Consider the following 20,697-nt stretch of genomic DNA (forward strand, 5'->3'; position numbering starts at 1 on the left):
TTTATTTATTTATGTATTTTTCTTTCATCACTACATTACAACTTTTGGTTATTTTTTTGTTTATCCCCAAAAAATGAATGCTTTGTTGGACACGAGAATAACTGGTGCCATGTTTTTGCCTTTAAATATGTTTAAATATGTTTAAAGGTATGAAAACATTAAAGTGTTAGGTTATAATTGCATAAATTGTCTATATTTCATTACTTTATATACTGTCTTGGGGTTACATTTGCAAAAAATGCTAAAAACCAAATGCTCAAAAATTTAAAACCAAAATAGAAAATGGAACAAATAAAAATGGAATGTGGGAAAAAATAAAAGCAATTTCCTCCGTCTCTGTTTCCTCCCTGGATCTGTTTGGTAATTCTGACCCACTTGATGTTTCTGTTTCAGTTCTATCAGCATTCTGGGAGCTGATTGGTCCTTACAGCATCATTAGCTGCAATACTTGCTGTTTAATCTCAATATAATACTAGTATTAATATGTTGCAGAACTACAGTCATATAATTCATGCAACAGCTGAAAAAACAGTTTTATTAACACTAACACAAATCAATATCGGAATCGGATCGAATCAAATCTTGATAATCGATTCTGAATCTTAAGAATCGGAATCAAATCGATTCTTGACATTTGAATCGATCCCCAGCCGTATTATCTATACTTCACTGGAGTAATTATTTTTCAGACGACTTTTTACTTTTACTCCTTGTAGTGGCTATTTGTCCTCCAGGTGAATTATAACAAAATAAATAAATAAATCAAAATATTCAACTCTAAGTATCAAACTATAATAATCAAACGGCCACTGAGACACCTAGGGAGTGGATTTACGCAGGATACAGAAAGTCCATTGTCCAGGCAAAAAATATAGTTTCCAATGGTTTATTTTCCTGGCAAACAAACGAGCAAAGATCTTTGACGCCTCTCTTGCCCTGGTAAAAAACCATCTGCCCTCCCAGGTGCCTGTCTCACCTGTGTCTGCCAACCCATATAAGTAATCTCACCTGGTGCGCTCCAGCTACCCAGTACTTTCAAAATAAAACATGGTTAAGTAACAAAATAAACTTAATCAATACTAAATATCATAAACAAATTAAAAGTGTATTCCCAAAACTAAACCACAAAAACTAACTAAATAATAAATGAATTAAATAATACAAAAGTGACAAATAGCTCCTACACTCCGGCCCCTAATTGTGGAAAGTGTAAACTCACAATTACATTCATTTCTAAAAAGGAGCTATTTTCTTTATCTCTCCCTAACTCTAACGGGAGGTGATTCTTCCGTCTTCTTCTGGAATACTGTAAACGAAACAACCAGACAGAGTATAGAGAAGTAAGGGAGAAAGAGAGAGAATAATGTCCATGATCCTAAGCCGTGGCCTCCAGGAGCAGGCAGATCTTCGTTACAGGCCGCTCCAAAACACTGGTCTTAGTTTGAAGGCACACAGAACGGACCAATCCTTTGGCATCAGACTTGGTACTCAGAACTCGGCCCATCATCCAGGATCCTCTGGGAGCTGTAGCATCAGCGATGATGACAATATCTCCTGGAGAGAAGTTTCTTCTTGGCCTTGTCCACCGTTGTCTTTCTTGCATCACAAGTAAGTACTCGGATATCCATCTTTTCCAAAAGAGTTGTGCAATATACTGTACTTGTCTCCATCTTTTCCTTGTGTATAGATCAGTCTGTTCAAAGAGTCCTGGTGGAAAGATGGGTTTTCCCTTTAGCAACAGAATATGATTGGGTGTAAGGGCCTCAAGGTCATTGGGGTCATCAGAAACTTTTGTGATGGGTATATCGTTCAGTATTGCCTCCACCTCACAAAACAGCGTCTGCAGGGCCTCATCATCCAACGCCTGCTGTCCGACAACCGAAGAAAGCATGCCCTTTACTGAGCGAATCAGACGTTCCCAAATACCACCTTGATGTGGGGCTGCTGGTGTATTGAAGCTCCATTTAATCCCATCTTGAACCAAAGCACCTTGAATCTTCTCTTCATTCAAAGCAGCAAGACTTTGCTTCAACTCTTTGTTGGCTCCAATGAAGTTTGTGCCGTTATCAGACCTCATGCTTGACACAGGGCCTCTTCTGCAAACAAATCTCCGCACAGCATTAATACAGGAATGTGTATCAAGTGTGTGTGCCACCTCCAGGTGCACTGCACGACTGGTGAGGCAGGTAAACAGCACTCCATACCTTTTCACAAGGCTTCTTCCTCTCTTGACCTCCAGGGGGCCAAAATAATCCACTCCGACATCTGTAAAAGGAGCCTTGTCTGGCATGACTCTCTCCTCTGGTAAGTCTGCCATCTTCTGCTCTCCGAGTTTTCCTCTGTACCGTCTGCACACTGTACATTCTGTGATTGTCCTCCTTGCAGCAGAATTGGCACTGATGATCCAATATCTCTGTCGAAGCCGATGCAACATGTGGTTTCTACCAGCGTGTCCAAGCTGTTGATGGATATGACGTAGAATAAACTGGGAAACATGCATGTCTTTTGACAGGATAACAGGATGCTTGATTTCTGATGGTAATGCCAATTTATGAAGACGACCCCCAACTCTGAGAATGCCGTCGTCCAGTATTGGATCCAGCTTGTACAGTGGGCTGTCCTTGGAGATGTTATTCAAGCCACGTGTCAGTGAGGCAATTTCATTCTCAAACCTGTACTTCTGGACAAAACGAAAGATTGCCTTTTCTGCCTCCTCATAATTTTCCGGGTTCAAAATCCTCCTTCGAAGTGTGGCCTTGAAGCTCTGAAGTTTTTGTTCCACAGAATTTTTAGCTCCCGTTTCCTTGTCACTCTCAGCAGCCTTAAACTCCTTTCTCTTTTGGCTCAAAAGCAAAAGAACTCTTTTAAGCTCAAGGAACCAGGCAACAGATGTTTTAAGTCTCCTCCATGATGAGAAGTAATGAATGAGGCAGTCTGTGGGATCTTCTAAGTGCTTAACGATGGCATACACTGCTGGTTCTTTTTTGACCTCCGGGTCATCAGCAGGAATCACAGCTGGCTCAAAATCAGGCACAGGCCACTCACTCTCTGACAAACGGAGGAACTCCGGGCCTTTAATCCATCTTCCATTTGTGAGAAGCTCCTCAGCAGTCAATCCACGTGATGCTTCATCTGCAGGATTGATCTTCGTGCTCACATATTTCCACTGACCAACATCCGTAGCTTCTCTAATAACAGAGACTCTGTTGGCAACGAAGGTGTGGAAACGTCTAGTTTCATTGCAGATGTACTTTAGGACGGTCGTGCTATCAGTCCAAAACATTGATCTCTCCAGCTGCCACTGTAGCTCCTTTCGCAACATGGCATCCACTCGGACAGCGAGAACTGCTGCTGTGAGCTCCAGGCGAGGAATGGTGATTTGCTTCAGGGGAGCAACTCTGGCTTTCCCCACAAGAAATCCCACGTGTACTTTATCACCATCTTCCACTCTCAAGTAAGACACTGTTCCATAACCAGCTTGACTTGCATCAGAAAAATGATGGATTTGCGCTGTCACAAATGTGCCAAAGTCATGAGGTTTGATACAGCGTTCAACTGTGAATGCATTCATCTTTTGAAGATCGCTCAGCCAATCAGACCATTGCTTGGAGAAGGAGGAGGGAATTTGTTCATCCCACATCAGGTTTCTTCTACAGAGCTCCTGCAACATTAACTTGGCTGACATGGTGAAAGGAGCCAAAAATCCTAGCGGATCATACAGCGAGCTCACCACAGACAGAATTCCTCTCCTAGTTTGCTGCCGTTCCTGCACTGAAGTCCTGAACATGAACTTATCAGACTCAACACACCATTTCAATCCAAGCGCTCTTTCAACGGGAAGCTGCTCTGTGTCCAAATCCAGTTCTTTCATCTCTGTCGCTCTAATGTCACTTGGAATTGACATCAACACGGACCGGCTGTTCGTTACCCATTTTTGGAGACTGAATCCTCCCTTCCCACAGAGTGCAGTCAAGTCCTTCACCAGTTGAATGGCATCTCCCCCCGAGGCTGTGGACTTCAGGCAGTCGTCTACATAGAAGTTATGGTTGACGGTACTTATTACTTCAGGGGAGAAATCAGACGTATTATCCTCTGCAGTTCTTCTCAAGGCATAATTAGCGCAACTTGGGGATGAAACAGCTCCAAACAAATGTACCCTCATGCGATATTCTGCTGGTTCTTGGTCGGTGTCGCCCTGGGGCCACCACAGAAATCTGAGGAAGTCAACATGCTTATCAGGTACCTGCACTTGATGAAACATAGCATGGATGTCTGCCATAACTGCAACAGGCTCCTTCCTGAACCGGATGAGGACTCCAATCAGAGAGTTGGTTAAGTCTGGTCCCTGCAACAGATGCTGGTTCAGTGAAGTTCCTTTATATATGGCCCCACAGTCAAATACAACTCTCAACTTTCCTTTGGTAGGGTGATGTACTCCGTGATGGGGAATGTACCACACTTTTCCATCATCTTGTTCCAGCTGTTCTGTGGGTACCATCTCAGCATAACCTTGATCCAACATGTCACTGAGAAATGAAGTGTACTCCTCCTTGTACTTGATATCCTTCTCAAATTTCCTCTTCAGGCCTTGAAGCCGCTGCTTTGCCACACAGCGATTGTTTGGTAACGCAGGATCATCTTCTCTGAAAGGTAAATCAATGCAATAATGTCCACTTTTCAGTTCTGTTGTACTTTGCACAATTTTCATGAATTTAATGTCTTCTCTTGACATTTCCAACCGTTCCACTGATGTCTTTTCACTGAAATCATGGTTATATTGACTGATGAGCATCTCTTCCAGATGTTCCACAGAGATACGATTCGTCGTGATGACGGAACAGCCCGTCTTGACTCCACTGCTCTTTCCACTGCGTAGTGGTCCATTAATCACCCAGCCAACTCTGGTTCTGACTGCGTATGGTCCTTCACTCTGGCTGTTAATCAGCTCCCAGGGTTCCATCACTTTAGGAGCGTCTGTCCCAATGAGCAGATCCACCTCTGCATCCAGATGGTGAAGTTTTATGTTCCTCAGATAAGACCATTTCGCAATATCTTCTTGCTGTGGAATGTTCAGTCTTGATACTGGCATAGTCTCTTGAGTCATAACATTCGGTAACTCGATAAAATCATCCACATCCATGCCAGACACTTCCACACCAGACAACACAGTGGTGCTCACAATTTTCTTCTGCGCCATGGTTCTCAGTAAAATGTTGGCTGGTTTGCCTCTCAGGCCCAGTCTCCTTGCCAGACTGACAGTGCAAAATGTACCTGAACTCCCAGGATCCAAAAAAGCATAAGTTTGCACAACCTCATTGCTCATCTGACATTTCACCTTTACTGCAACAATGGAGAAGACAGCATCATCCTCATCACCGGCCCCTATAGCTCCACATGTCTGAGAAGATCCATGTGAAACACTCGGCGGAGAGCTCACAGTTTGTGCGTCCTTTAAGGATGTACCTTTATCCTTTTCCTGAATGTGAAGGACTGATGGATGCTTCTGGTTACACACGATACAGACCAAACGACTCCTGCAGTCTTTGCTTCTGTGACCAACTCTCAGGCAACCAAAACAAATTCCATTTTCCTGTATGAAACTTATCTTGTCCCGATGCATCTTTAACTTGAACTGTGAGCATTTATCCAGAGAGTGACTGTTAAGTTTGCAAAATAGACAACATTTGCTATAGTTTTGGGCAGAGGAAGACTTGATGTTACTGTCCATGTCGATCTTGTTGCTTTCCTTTACTGCACAGACACTGGTGGCAAAAGTGCTTCCATTTCTCCTTTGCTTTGTGTGACTGACATTGGGGGCTTTGCTGCGGCTGACAGGTGACAGATCTTGAATATTACCAAAAAATGGGTCAGAGAGGATTTTGACTTGTTTTTCCACAAATGTCACGAGGTCAGTGAACATTACTCTACATCCATTTTGCTCCTGCAGATCACATGCAACGCTCCTCCACTTCTCCCGTAGCTTGTAAGGAAGCTTCATCACAATGATTATGAGATTGGAGGGCATATCCAACTCCTTCATGTACATTATCTGCTGTGTTAAGTTGGAGCAACCTCGAAGAAACAGGGAAAAAGATTGCAGCGCTGGTACATCCTCTGTTTTAATGGGGGGCCAATTCAGAATTTTTTCCATATAAGCAGAAGCGATTTTATGTTCATTGCCAAAATGCTCCATCAGCAGGAATTTGGCCCTCTGATAACCCACACTTGGGGGCAAATGCTGACAGCTCCTGATAAGGTCTCTTGGCTGTCCCCTGGTGTACTGTTCCAAAAATGACAAGCAATCACTGGCATTGTTAGTTTTTCCTTCTACACAGTTTTCAAAGGATCTCATGAAGGAATTAAACTGAAGAGGGTCACCATCAAACACAGGAATATTTCTCACAGGCAAAGCAGATGTTAGATTTTGCTGAACCAACAGTGCAGTGATATCATTTTGCCTTTGCATAATGTCCATAATAGCATTGCAGGGGTTATTGTTGTGGGGTAGATTCAAGGTGTTTGGAAACATTTGTGTTGTTTGAGTTTGACTTATTACTGGGCCAGTGTCTTGTGTCATTGCTGCTGGTCCAGGCCTGACATTCACTTGCGTGTTGGTTGTGAGTGATGGCCTGACGTCAGTTTGCGTTGTTGTTGCATCTACAGGTCTGACAGTGACAGCCCGAGCCTCACTGTGAGCTTTACTTTGACTGTTATTTGCAGCATCTTTTTGTGGAACAAAATCATCCGCGTGAATATTCAGCGGACGTTTTTCTCGAGCACCAGTCAAGTTCCTGTTGTAATATGAGTTCATTGCGTCCGATCCTTTAGAGCCACATTTTGAATTGATTTCCAACACATTCAGCTTTGCATTAGCGGCAGCAAGTTCGGTTTCCAAAGTGAACAGTTCTTTCTCCTTTCTGAGTTCTTCCTCTTTGGCTTCCAACGCGTGTTTCCTTTCTAATGCAGCCATACGCTCCATAAGTGCTGCTTTGTCTGCTTGTGCCTTTATTCTTGCAGATGATGTAGATGAGGCCTTAGATGACTTAGAATGTGCTCTGGAACGCTTTTCCTCTTGACATGAAACATTTGAAACACTGTCTTCGGGATTAATCTCATCAGAAGCCACACTCGAGTTACCAGAAGGTTCTGCAGCATCATTTGATTGCACATATGGATAACCAGCATCAGATAACCAACATTTTACTTTTTCAATGAAATTTGAAAACTCAAAACCTTTTGCATGAAAATATGTATTTTGCCGTTCAACTTCATCCTCTGGCAAATTCAGATTCAGAATGGCTTCATGCATATCTTTAGCTTCCTCAAAGCATGTAATGCATTTAGTCAGCTGGGCTTGCACCGACGTCACATTATCAATGGATAACATCAAATCACACATTTTATCCATGCTCCTTTTAACCTGCTTGCATTTCAAAGACCTTTTTTCTTGGCATGTCTTTAAATAAAATGTCAGACCCTTTAGTGTAAACTTTACACTCCTTTTTGAGAGCACAGACGCAGAGTCATTTGCTTTAGCTGCAGCTTCTGACATTTTTCACATCAAATCCTGTTCAATCCTTGAATTTCCACACTTTGGCTTGCAGTACTCACACAAGGATATCTTTTATGGCACGCGGCTCCGCATCAGAGCTTTATGAATGAAAAGAGGCGTGGCTTACCATGCGATAGTAGTATTGCGCAGCACACGCGGGTCGTCCAAACTTCCAAAGCTCCCAATAAACATCCAGTGCAAAGAAACGACAATCCAAACACTCCAATAGTGAAGCCGTTTTCCAATACAGCCTGTTTGTATTCCTTTGCTCACCGATGCTGTTTGAGTAGTTTCGTGAGATGTCCGTCGGCCATTGACTCTCCAAACGAAAAGCGTTTTCCAGCCCAATAATCCTCTTTCATAGATAATCAATCCAACATCCAAGGTTCCAGAGATTCCATCCGCCAAATCTTCACTTTAGGGTGGGTTTTTTACTTGATGTAGTGGCTATTTGTCCTCCAGGTGAATTATAACAAAATAAATAAATAAATCAAAATATTCAACTCTAAGTATCAAACTATAATAATCAAACGGCCACTGAGACACCTAGGGAGTGGATTTACGCAGGATACAGAAAGTCCATTGTCCAGGCAAAAAATATAGTTTCCAATGGTTTATTTTCCTGGCAAACAAACGAGCAAAGATCTTTGACGCCTCTCTTGCCCTGGTAAAAAACCATCTGCCCTCCCAGGTGCCTGTCTCACCTGTGTCTGCCAACCCATATAAGTAATCTCACCTGGTGCGCTCCAGCTACCCAGTACTTTCAAAATAAAACATGGTTAAGTAACAAAATAAACTTAATCAATACTAAATATCATAAACAAATTAAAAGTGTATTCCCAAAACTAAACCACAAAAACTAACTAAATAATAAATGAATTAAATAATACAAAAGTGACAAATAGCTCCTACACTCCTTACATTTTCACGCAATTATCTGTACTTTTTACTCCTTACATTTTAAAAACAACAAAAATAGAGTGAATTTGGTTGTGGTTGTTTCAGATGTTCTTGTCCAGTTTTGTTCTTACATCCGTTCCCTCAGATTCCTGCAACTAAACTTGGATGTACATTCCAATAAAGGTTAGGATAAATGATAACATGCCTCTGAAGTTTGACTTTTTGCACCATTACAATACTTATAGGCAACTAGTAATCATATCTGCTGCTCTCTGAAACACATGTTAATGCTCAATAGTACACATATATGCTTCTTTAATATATTTACATTATACTAAGATACATTCATTTTCAATGGCTTTTGTCCTTAACTCATTGACTGCCAGTGATTTTCAGAGCAGAGAGCTCCATACTGCCAGAGTTTTTGGGCATTTTGGCTGATGTTCAAAGACCCTCAGAATATTGAGTTTTAGGAGTACATAAACATTGAAACTACGTCAAGAAACTTTAGACTCTCGTGAACATCAGGGAAAAAAAGTTTGTTTATCATTTTCTGTTCTTTAGATATCAGCAGTAGAACATAGGGTGGTTTCAGCAAAAACACAAGGTTTGGACCAAAAAAAAAAAAAGCGTTAGCTGCCGGTATTTCTCTGTGTCGTCTCTCTGTTGTCTCGCCATTTCTCTTCTGCACCTTCTTTCCTCTTCTTCTTCTTGAGGTTCTGCGCATGCGCATGCGTCGATTTTCAAAGTTTGATTGCCACGCCCATCATTTCTTGCACGATGTAAAATGGTCCTTCAATGATCCTTCAAAATACACGACCCATGACTTGAATTGCATTACACTTTGTGAACATTATACGATAAAGAGAAAAGAAAAACCCAATTCTATCACTTTATTTGATATTCATTCAGTCATTCGCCCTTTATTTAACCAGGCAGGGGCCTCATTTAAAATGGACTGCGTAGAATTCATACTAAAAGTGCACGTACACTCAAAAGCCGAAAATGCCGGGCGCAAAAAAAAAATCTGGATCTATAAAACCATCTGCACGCAATTTTTGGTTTATAAATCACAGTCCCACTGGAAGGTTGCGCAGCTGAATCTGACTCATATCCCGCCCTCTACACGCCCACTTCATACCAAAAATTGTATGTTTTGCATATGGATGAGCCTGCTGAGCATGCGCAGTGGCTTCCTGCAGCCTGTTTGGCTTCAGAATGAATGAGACGTGTCGAGCCACCGTGCCACTGAATTTCACTAAGATCTGAGATCGAGATGTTGTGGATGAGGTGGAGGACAGGAAAATGACATTATTTTGTGATCACAGTAAAAGTAGAAAAATAAATAGTATAAAATAAAGCGAGTGAGTGGCAGCACGCCGTTGCTGCGCTAAACGCCATGAGTCCCCCGACGCAACAGGGGGGACATGTCCCCCGTCTTTTCAAAATCATGTTTTTGTCCCCCCCACTTTTTATAGTTTAAAAACTAACGGTAGGATCAGCCATTAACTGCAAATCACACCTTGTGCGAAGGGACCGGCAGCCCCGCTTCACCCCCCGCTCCCCCTCCTCCTCTCCTCCCTCCCCTGCTCAGGGAAGGTTTATGGTTCTGCGTCACCAACGCAGAGCCTACGGCGTAGGCTCTTCGTCGTTTTAACGCGGGACCATAATTTAGCTTTACACCCGCACCTAAAGGTTTCACGCCCGCGTAAAACTCATTATATATATGAAAAAATCTGTGTCCCTTTAGGGAAGAAATGAGGGGCTCCATGGAGCCCCTAAACGCTCTACGAAGCCCCTCATTTGTTCTGTCCTAAAGCGGTGGATGAAGGAGGTTCCCGGCGTGTCCTGCACCGCGGCTCCAGCAGCAGCAGAGTCCTGACTGACGCTGAGCTTCACACACAGAGGGACACGATCAGCGCTATTTTTATTTGTCTGATATATGTTGTCATATGTGATGACATTATTAAGAGTATGACATGAATCTGGCTTCATTTCACCACCTCACCGCCTGCGTCGCCAGTTCCCCGTGTCTTAAGTAAATTCTTACGGGAGGGTCAGGGTTGCCGTAAAGATAAGCAGATTTTTAGGTTGGTTTTTTCTTTTTAGATCCGAGGCTTTGCGTAGATGGCGGCTTCTGCAACTTTCAGGCGCTTTTTGTGCGCAAGCAAGCTTTATAGATGAGGCCCCTGGTCATTAAGAACATTCTTATTTACAATGACGGCCTGTCAAGAGACAAGGACCAATTAGGGGGAGTGGGCTAGGGAGTAAAACGCAGTAAAACTGTAGCTCTACAAAGGTAGGTTTTTGGCAAAGCAGCAGAAATTGGCAGAACACCGGCACTTGTTTTATTGTTTTTATCTTAGAACTTAATAAACCCCTGGAATCAAACCCTTGCATGAGTCTGTGGTTCCAGCCACTGGTTCTTCGTCATCACCAACAGAGTGCAGTGTCAGCAGATAGCACACGAATCAAGGCTGAAAACACAGTCATAAAGCCTGAGTGATGAGAATGTCCAGGGGAAATGTTAATCACGTTGTGCGGTTGTAGAGGGGCAGGACGGAGCAGGATGCCCCCAGACACGGGTCACTACGTTCCCCTCTTTGTTCTCCCTCCTGCACCTTCCTGCCCGTGCCAGCCCTGCGGAAACCCAGTCGCATCTGTCACTGCCAGCCCTGCCCGCAGGCTCTGCCATCAGCGGTCGCCGTCCTCCTCTGCAGCTATTCTTTCTCTCTCTATTATTCTTTCATTTCACTTCTTTTTTTTTTTCTTTTTTTTTTCCACCAGCAGTAACAATGGAAGGAACATACAATAAGCATCAGCTGCTGCTGCACTGTAAAAACTCTAAATGTTAACAAGAATATTTGTCTTATTTCTAGTTAAAATGTCTCATTTTTAGTAAAAAAAAAATCTCATTACACTTAAAACAAGACTCATCACTGGAAAAAAAAACAACAATTTTCACCTGTTTCAGGTAGATTTTCACTTGAAATAAGTAGAAAAATCTGCCAGTGGAACACGATTTTTTTTTACTTGTAATGAGAAGATAAATCTTTTACTTATTTCAAGTGAAAATTGACTTTGAAACAGGTGAAAATTGTCAAATAAGTTATTTTTCTGGTAATGACTCTTGTTTTAAGTGTTATGAGATTTTTTGGACTAAAAATGACACATTTTAACTAGAAACTAGACTCATCACTGGAAAAAAGCAACAATTTTCACCTGTTTCAAGTAGATTTTCACTTGAAATAAGTAGAAAAATCTCCCAGTGGAACGAGATTTTTTTGCTTGTAATGAGAAGATAAATCTTGTTCCACTGGCAGATTTTTTTCTACTTATTTCAAATGAAAATATACTTGAAAATTGTCAAATAACAAGTTATCTTTCTGGTAATGACTCTTGTTTTAAGTGTAATGAGCTCTCCTGCTTTCACTGCAAAAACTCCAAATCTTAACAAGAATATTTGTCTTATTTCTGGTTAAAATGTGTAATTTTTTTGTCAAAAAAATGTCATTACACTTAAAACAAGACTCATCACTGGAAAAAAAAAAACAACAATTTTCACCTGTTTCAAGTAGATTTTCACTTAAAATAAGTAGAAAAATCTGCCAGTGGAACAAGATTCTTTTGCTTGTAATGAGAAGATAAATCTTGTCCCACTGGCAGATTTTTCTACTTATTTCAAGTGAAAATTTACTTGAAACAGGTGAAAATTGTCAAATAACAAGTTATTTTTCTGGTAATGACTCTTGTTTTAAGTGTAATGAGATTTTTTTGAATAAAAATGAGACATTTTAACTAAAAATAAGACAAATATTCCTGGTAAGATTTTGAGTTTTTGCAGTGTGGGTGTGTTTCTTTTTTTCTTTTTTTTTTTTGGTTTAATGTTTTCAAAATCAGCACATTCAACAATCCAACGTCAAGCTCTTTGCTTGAATTGAAAGTTAGGGTTTAAAACACACAGGGATCCTTTCGCCAAGTGCGTGTTGCAGCCACAAGGACGTGCGTGTCCCTGCACTCGAAACAACGTTCATTTTCGTGGCTGAATTTTCATATCGTCTCTGTGAGAGTGGGAGTTTAGACCTGTGTGAGATGCATTATCATTATTATTTCATTATTATTATTATTTCATATTTATTTCGAGCAATACAACATAACATAAGTGACCTGCGTGCAACAGAAAATTAAACAAATACCTTTAACAGTAGATGTGCAGGTTCAATATGCAAATTAATTCGTTAACACTTGAAAGGGAGTGGGAAGAAAAAAACGTATTTAATCCCACCCATCTTTCTCATTAACAACTTGACAGATTTTTTTTTAAGGCTTCCTACAGTCTCAACATTTAAACCAAAACAATGAACAAAACACCCATATCAAATTATAATAAAAAATTATTCTACAGTTCACCTCACCTAAATTTACACATATTGCGGTTGTGAAATGCAGATTCATTTCACAACCACAATACGTGCAAATCCAGGAACAAAGTATATTGTCACCATGGGTGACAGTTAAACGTTAACTTATATTTATAATACATTTATAATACCTACCAGCAATGGTAAGGACAACAATACTAGAAGGTAATGAACATATAGTACTTACTTACATACATACATACAGGACTGTATGTATTAAAAAAATAATTCAATTAATATTCAAATATTGTGATAAAGTTCTTTATTTTCTGTAATGTAATTTAAAAAAAACAAAAATGTCCTACATTCTGGATTCATTACAAATCAACTGAAATATTGCAAGCCTTTTATTATTTTAATATTGCTGATCATGGCTTACAGCTTAAGAAAACTCAAATATCCTATCTCAAAAAATTAGAATATTCTGGGAATCCTAAACTGTAAGCCATAATCAGCAATATTAAAATAATAAAAGGCTTGCAATATTTCAGTTGATTTGTAATGAATCCAGAATGTATGACATTTTTGTTTTTTTAAATTGCATTACAAAAATAAAGAACTTTATCACAATATTCTAATTTTCTGAGACTACGACGGAGTATTAGGGCCAAACTAAGAAAAAAAAAGGAAATTACGAAAATAAAGTCATAATAATATGAGAATAAAGTCGTAATATTTTGAGGATAAAGTCGTAATATTACGAGAATAAAGTCGCAATATTACGAGAATAAAGTCGTTATATTACGAGAATAAAATCGTAATATTAAATATATTATAAATATATAAATATAACTTCACAAGATGCTCAATATTCAATATTTTAACACACTCTTCCTGTTAGAGTTCTCATAAATTACCACTTTATTCTCGTAATGTTACGACTTTATTTTCGTGATTTTACGACTTTATTCTCGTAATTTTACGACTTATTCTGGTAATTTTACGACTTTATTCTCCTAATATTACGACTCTATTCTCATAAATTGTGACTTTATTCCCGTAATGTTACGATTTTATTCTCATATTACGACTTTATTCTATTACGACTTTTTTCTCGCAACATTATGACTTTATTCTCGTAATTTTACGACTTTATTCTCATTATATTATGACTTTATCTTCGTAATTTCCAATTATTTTTTTGTCTTAGTTTGGCCTTAATACTCTGTCATAGAGACAGTCCTGTATATGGTATTTATTTTTATCCATTTAAACCTTTTTTGAATTGAAAAAAAAGTCTGTTTTTCAGAAAAATATAGGCGTCACGTCATTGCTCCATATGAGAAAGACTGCATTTCTTTCCCATACGGTTCAGTGAGAACCTGCAACAATCGCTGCCTCCGCTCTTTGAAGTGTGGATGCAGGAGTTGTGAGTGCAAGGCCACTTCCCTTCACCGTGGCCTTACACTAGAGGCCCGGGAGGTCCCAGGCCTCGGCGGAGTTATTAAAGGCCGGAGGAGACCAGGGGAGACGGCATCACCACATCCGTGTTAGCGGCCCCGCATCCCCCCGCCTTTCCCCTGCTCCTTCCTGGCCTCGCGGCCGCTCCCCCGTCCAGGTGTGGCCGCAGAAAAGAGCAGGAAACAGAACATTTCCAGGCTTCCTGAGTGCGTACCGACTCTGGGCATATCGCTGCTGTCTGTCTGTCCGTCCCGCTCAAAGGATGTCATTTTAAAACGTTTCCTTTTTTTAATAGCATTTGAATCTCTTTCTCTTCAAGCAGCTTCCGTTAGGGCTAAAAACAAATAAAGCTTGTGTAGAAGGTTCCAGCGTTTCCTCAAATGGCCACATGGGACTGCTTTCAAAGGCCAAACTGGTTATTAAAAATAAGCCGTGACATCACCCGCTGGTTTATGGACTACTGTTGGGAAGTGTCTTGAGTTTTCATCTTTCTGTCCATATCCGATCTAAGTAAGACGTGACACTGATACAAATATTGTGCTTGATCTACAGGACTGTCTCAGAAAATTAGAATATTGTGATAAAGTTCTTTATTTTCTGTAATGCAATTTAAAAAAAACAAAAAATGTCATACATTCTGGATTAATTACAAATCAACTGAAATATTGCAAGCCTTTTATTATTTTAATATTGCTGATTATGGCTTACAGTTTAAGATTAAGATTCCCAGAATATTCTAATTTTTTGAGATAGGATATTTGAGTTTTCTTAAGCTGTAAGCCATAATCAGCAATATTAAAATAATAAAAGGCTTGCAATATTTCAGTTGATTTGTAATTAATCCAGAATGTATGACATTTTTGCATTACAGAAAGTAAAGGACTTTATCACAATATTCTAATTTTCTGAGACAGTCCTGTACATGAGATTATTATGTAGATCAAGAAAGACTAGTCTTTGTATAAACTACTTAATTTTATGTGTAAATAATACATTTTGCAAGTACAGTCAACTTAATTGTGTTAAGTTTACTTTATTTATCAAATTAAGTTGACTTTAAAAAGAAAAAAAAGGAAAAAAGGAGAAAAAAGAAAAAAAAAAGGAAAAAAGAGAAAAAAAAAATTGTAAAGGAAAAAACATTTAAAAAAAAGAAAATATTAAGTGGACTACTTGCAAAAATTAAGTTGACTTTACTTGCAAATGAATTTTGTACATACTAAAAATTAAGTCGTTACAAAGATTGTATACAAAGACTAGTCTTTCTTGATCTACATAAAAATCTCATGCGAAAAAGTCGTTGTGTTAAGTTTACTTTATTTATCAAATTAAGTTGAGTTTAAAAAGAAAAGAAAAGAAAAAAAAGGAAGAAAAAAAAGGGGGGAATTAAAATAATAAAAAAAAAAAAATAAGTTGACTTTACTTGCAAATGAATTTTGTACATACTAATTACTCTCAAATTTATGTTTTTATCATTTTAGGTCCGTGCAGCCTGCTTAATTGTTTTTTTTTTAAATGTTTTTGTTGTCGTTTTTTTATTGTATGACTGCACTGTACTGTATTTTTATGTTCAGGACTCCAGGAAGACTAGAGGCACATTTGTGTGCTTCTAATGGGGATCTTTAAATAAACTAAACTAAACTAAAAATTAAGTAGTTTATACAAAGACTAGTCTTTCTGGATCTACATAAAAATCTCATGCAAAAAAGTCGCCTTAATTTTTCTAAAGTAGATCAATCAAGATATTGTTTTACTGTGGTTGTTCTACTTAAACAAATAAAACATGTTTCATCTAAACGTTGGTCAATCTGCCCAATAGATAAAAATTATTAAAGGAAAGGTAAATACAACAAGATCATTGCTTGTTTGTGTGTAAATGAAAAGATTACTGGGATTTACATACATACTGCTTGTTAAGGAAAAAATGCACAATGTCTTGTTTTTTGAACAAATGAAGATTAAGTTCAAAACTAGATGTATTCATGTAAAGCAACAAACTTCATTTTTAATTGTTAATATCACAGATTTAAATATGTTATATTTACATGCGCTTAGATTTATTTTTTTCAGTTTCAGGCTCAACATAGATCTGAGACATTCAGGACACCTGTGTGCCTTAACCCTTAATAAATGAAAAGAGAGGGAAAAAGGGGAACTTTTTTTCCCCAGGCTGTGGATCTTTTAGGGCTGGGCGATATGGACCAAAAGTCATATCTGGATATTTTCTAGCTGCATGGCGATACTCGATATATATCCATATTTTTTCTGTGACATAATTGGGGTTTCCCCCAAAGCATTATAGCATAGCATCTCTGTTAGCATCTCTGTTAGCATCTCTGTTAGCATCTCTGTTAGCATCTCTGTTAGCTTCATTTTTTCTGAGGCAAACCCTTAAAAAAACAGTCAGTTTTAATACAAAACCTCGTGCCAAATGTCACACAGGTTCCTTTATTAACAGAGGTCTGCACAATATCAAAATGTATAAAACAAATGAAATAAAAATAAACTGCCTGCATATATAGAATAAAAATGCTTCTTGAATAAAATAAAACAAATATCCCTTTCCTGCATAACAATTAAATTAAAATACACTGTGCAATTAATACAATGTGGACAGTAACAGGCAGACTTTTCCACTGAGGTTGACAGTTGTGCAAATAACAAAACATTTGTGCAAATCTCAAATAAAACTTTCAAGTCAATTTGTCACAAAATAAGCTATATCAAAATCATAATTTTTTTTTTTTAAATAAATAAATATATATATATATATATATATATATATATATATATATATTTATTTATTTTTTTAAATCGATATAAACGATATTGTTTCGTACCATATCGTGTTTGAAAATATATCGATATATATTAAAATCTCGATATATCGCCCAGCCCTAGGATCTTTAGTTCTCCTGTAAAGTTTAACATTTTAACAATGAAGCTTGTGGTGATTTGGATTTGCCTGAAGTGGCTTTTGGAGGAATTCCAGGTCCTGCAGGAGCTGAAAGTTTGTAAATTCTGCCTTACATCACGTAGAGCTAGAGCTATTAGGAGGTGTTTCCACTACAGATAACACCCAATCATCACCAATCATCATCGTGATTGTAACTCAAGGGAGGCAAGTTATTGTCTTCTCAGGCAACCGTGATGTGGAGTTTGGAGCCTTCATTTGTTAATGAAAGGCCGGTCATTGGAACAGTGAACGGCTGCTCCTGGTGACTTTGCTTTTCTTTTTTTTAAATGTTAAAGGGGACCTATTATGAAAACAGGTTTTTTCTTGCTTTAACATATATACAGTGGTCTCCCCTCAGCCTGTAGGGGTGTAACAATATATCGTGCCACGAAATTTTGCAAATTTTTACAAAAACATCATGATACGTGTCGTGGAGGTGACAGTGTATATTGGGTTATTAATATTAATCTATTGTGGTGACTAGTAACGACCACGCCTCGACCCGCGGACCAAAATCTAACTCCGCTCAGAAGAAACTAGTCCCGTTTTGAGCTCTGAACTTTTACTTATGTAAGGCTGGTGTAGAGTTAAGCCTTACCTTATTAAATTAAACCTTTTTGGGGTGGTGAGTAGGATAAACACGGGGAAACTTCTGCTGAGTTCCAGTTACTTTAATGTCCCTCAACAGTGTAGGATTTTAGAACATCAACACAGCACCTAGTGCCGTACTGTGGCGTATCACTCCGCCCAATCTAAAACAGACTAATCACTACAGATAAACTGACTAGTGTCATTATAGTCCCTGATTTACATCAGAATATAAAGAATATATTTATAAAATAATGAACCCTGAATTACCAAAATAACCTTCTTAACAAAAATAAATATCTTACACTTATAAGGTGAGCATGAATCAATCTTTTATGATGTAAAATTGTATGTATTTATTTACTTTTATTTATTTATTTAATTTTAGTTGTTAAATTTCTGGAAAAGAAAAAAGTCAGATCATACATGAGAGAAACTATTCAGTTTGTGTCTAAATATTTGTACTTGTATGAAACTGAAGATCATAATACAAACCTGACATTTACTTTTAGTTCAGTTTGTGGAAAATGGTTGGCCTGGCTTTCTCTTTAAAACTTAAACAGTTATAAAGCATTACAAACTGTAACAATAGGGCAAACGCACAGGATTGATTTGTATTTTGTGTCTTTCAAATAAAAGACCATTTTTTCCAGTCATATGTTCCTCATTCAAGGTTGTTAAAAAAAATACTGCTATAATATCGTATCGTATCGTATCTTTATCGTGACCTCAATATCGTGTATCGTACCGTATCGTGAGATTACTGTATCGTTACAGCCCTATCAGCCTGCCAACTCAGAGAAGGAGGAAAGCAGCCAGATTCTGCAGAGTCTGTACAGCCGCCCGGATGATCGTCCAGTGTGATGTGGATCTACGAGACAATAATGCCCCTTTTGCACTAGTCCTGCTTCTCCTCGGTTCTACCCGCCACGGCCCCGTCTTGCGCTTTTGCACTAGGGGCTGAGACGGGTAGAGCCGATCCAAGCCGATACTATTTCTGTAACCATTCTAGCGAGGTTCTATCCGGGCTGAGCCGGGACTATTTCTGACGTCATCACCCTCCACGCCTCTGATTGGTCGGGGGGCGGGGCCGTCAAACGTTTGAATCAGGAAGCGGGAGTCAGCGCGAGGCAACTCGCGGCTCGCAGCAATTTTATTATAAAGCGCAAGATGTGCAGATGTTCATAAACCTGGTGGCTGACGAGAGAATTAAAAAAGGGATGTAGACGGGCTGTTTTTTTCTCAGCCACTCGCGGCTCCAGCTGATTCTCATCTGCGCCGACATGAACAAAGGGGTTGCACAATCGAGTACGTCACAGCAGCTTCACCCCAACCTGCCCACTTCTCACCTGGCTGTGGAAAAACACACAGGGACAAAACGGGTAGAGGCGAGACGAGCCGAGTCGGGCTGAGTAAGTACTAGTGCAAAAGGGCCATAAGATTTTGCGCATTTTCGTTACGGAACCAAAATACAAACCACGCCCACAACTAAACACCGTGTAACTGCATGAGCGTCCGACTATCGTAACACTGCGTGACATCGTCTCTCTGTCCATCTCCCTCCAGCAGCTGAACTTTATTGAGGTTTTTGTAGTGAAATGAGGAGGAATCATAGAGATAACTTCTCATTTCAACTAACTGGATCAGCCGTTCCTCATCATGACTGTTTCCTACAGCACTTTCAACCGGCTTTCAACGCGAGCGACAGGAAGAAAATAGAAGCAGGACGTCCGACAAATGTTCAGCTCAAAACGGCCAGTTAGGACAGTCCAATAGAAAATAAAGACATGGAATTGATTTTGTCGCTGACGCTCGCATGCATCACATGCAGTTAGGACACGGTTATGACTCCACCGGCCGGAGCTTTATTCATTTTTTCGTAGCGGTGTATCGCGTCATTCAGGCAGCCAATCAGCACAGAGCCTCATTATCATAGCCCCGCCCACTCAGAATCCTGCATAGATAATGAGGTTAGAGAATGGGAAGATAAAGACATGGTTTAGAAGCTGAATTTCTAATTTATTTAGCAAAAACAATCAAAAGCTTGTTTTTAAGACATTCAAGGCCTGTTTAAAATAGACATTAGATGCCGTAATAGGTCCCCTTTAATGTATATTAGGTCATTGAACAGGCACTTGTGTTTTCATGTCATTGTCTGGTATTGTGATAGAGCTCGTGTTGGAGTAAGTATCTGTTTCGTTATATTACCAAAAATCTGGAGGGAGTCATACGGTATCATCAGTACTCGAGTTGTAAAAAAGAATCAGGGGGGATGGTGGATTTGATCATATGGGGACAGATAATTTGTGCTGATTACAAATAATATAATATATTACAAATAATAGCAGTGACCAAAACAGCTGCAGAAATACTGCAGGAATGACATAGCAGCAGTTAAATGCAGCCTTCTGTAAGCTTTAAATATCCACTGGGCTTACATCAAATACATCAAAACACAACAATAAAAAACACTTTTCTGAACTTATCAATATGACTCTGTCCTTCACAGGATAAGTAGAAAATAGAAAAAGCCTTTATTATCATTGTACATGTACAGTGGAATTAGGCAGCAGCTCCGTCAAAGTGCACACATGCAAAAGTAAAATGGATCACTGCAAAATCTCAAAATCTTAACAAGAATATTTGTCTTATTTCTAGTTAAAATGTCTAATTTTAATAAAAAAATCTCATTACACTTAAAACAAGACAACAATTTTCACCTGTTTCAAGTAGATTTTCACTTGAAATAAGTAGAAAAATCTTGTCCCACTGGCAGATTTTTCTACTTATTTCAAGTGAAAATTTACTTGAAACAGGTGAAAATTGTCAAATAACAAGTTATTTTTCTGGTAATGACTCTTGTTTTAAGTGTAATGAGATTT

At 39.0% G+C, this 20,697-nt stretch overlaps 1 protein-coding gene across 1 annotated transcript in view; it reads left to right on the plus strand.

Moving 5' to 3' along the window:
* The window catches only part of txnrd2.2 (thioredoxin reductase 2, tandem duplicate 2), an 83,342-nt gene that overhangs the window by 28,399 nt on the left and 34,246 nt on the right, over window positions 1-20,697 (plus strand). The gene's annotated exons all lie outside the window — the stretch shown is intronic.

Source organism: Cololabis saira, chromosome 9 (genome assembly GCF_033807715.1).
Source record: "Cololabis saira isolate AMF1-May2022 chromosome 9, fColSai1.1, whole genome shotgun sequence".
Classification (NCBI taxonomy): Eukaryota; Metazoa; Chordata; class Actinopteri; order Beloniformes; family Belonidae; genus Cololabis; species Cololabis saira.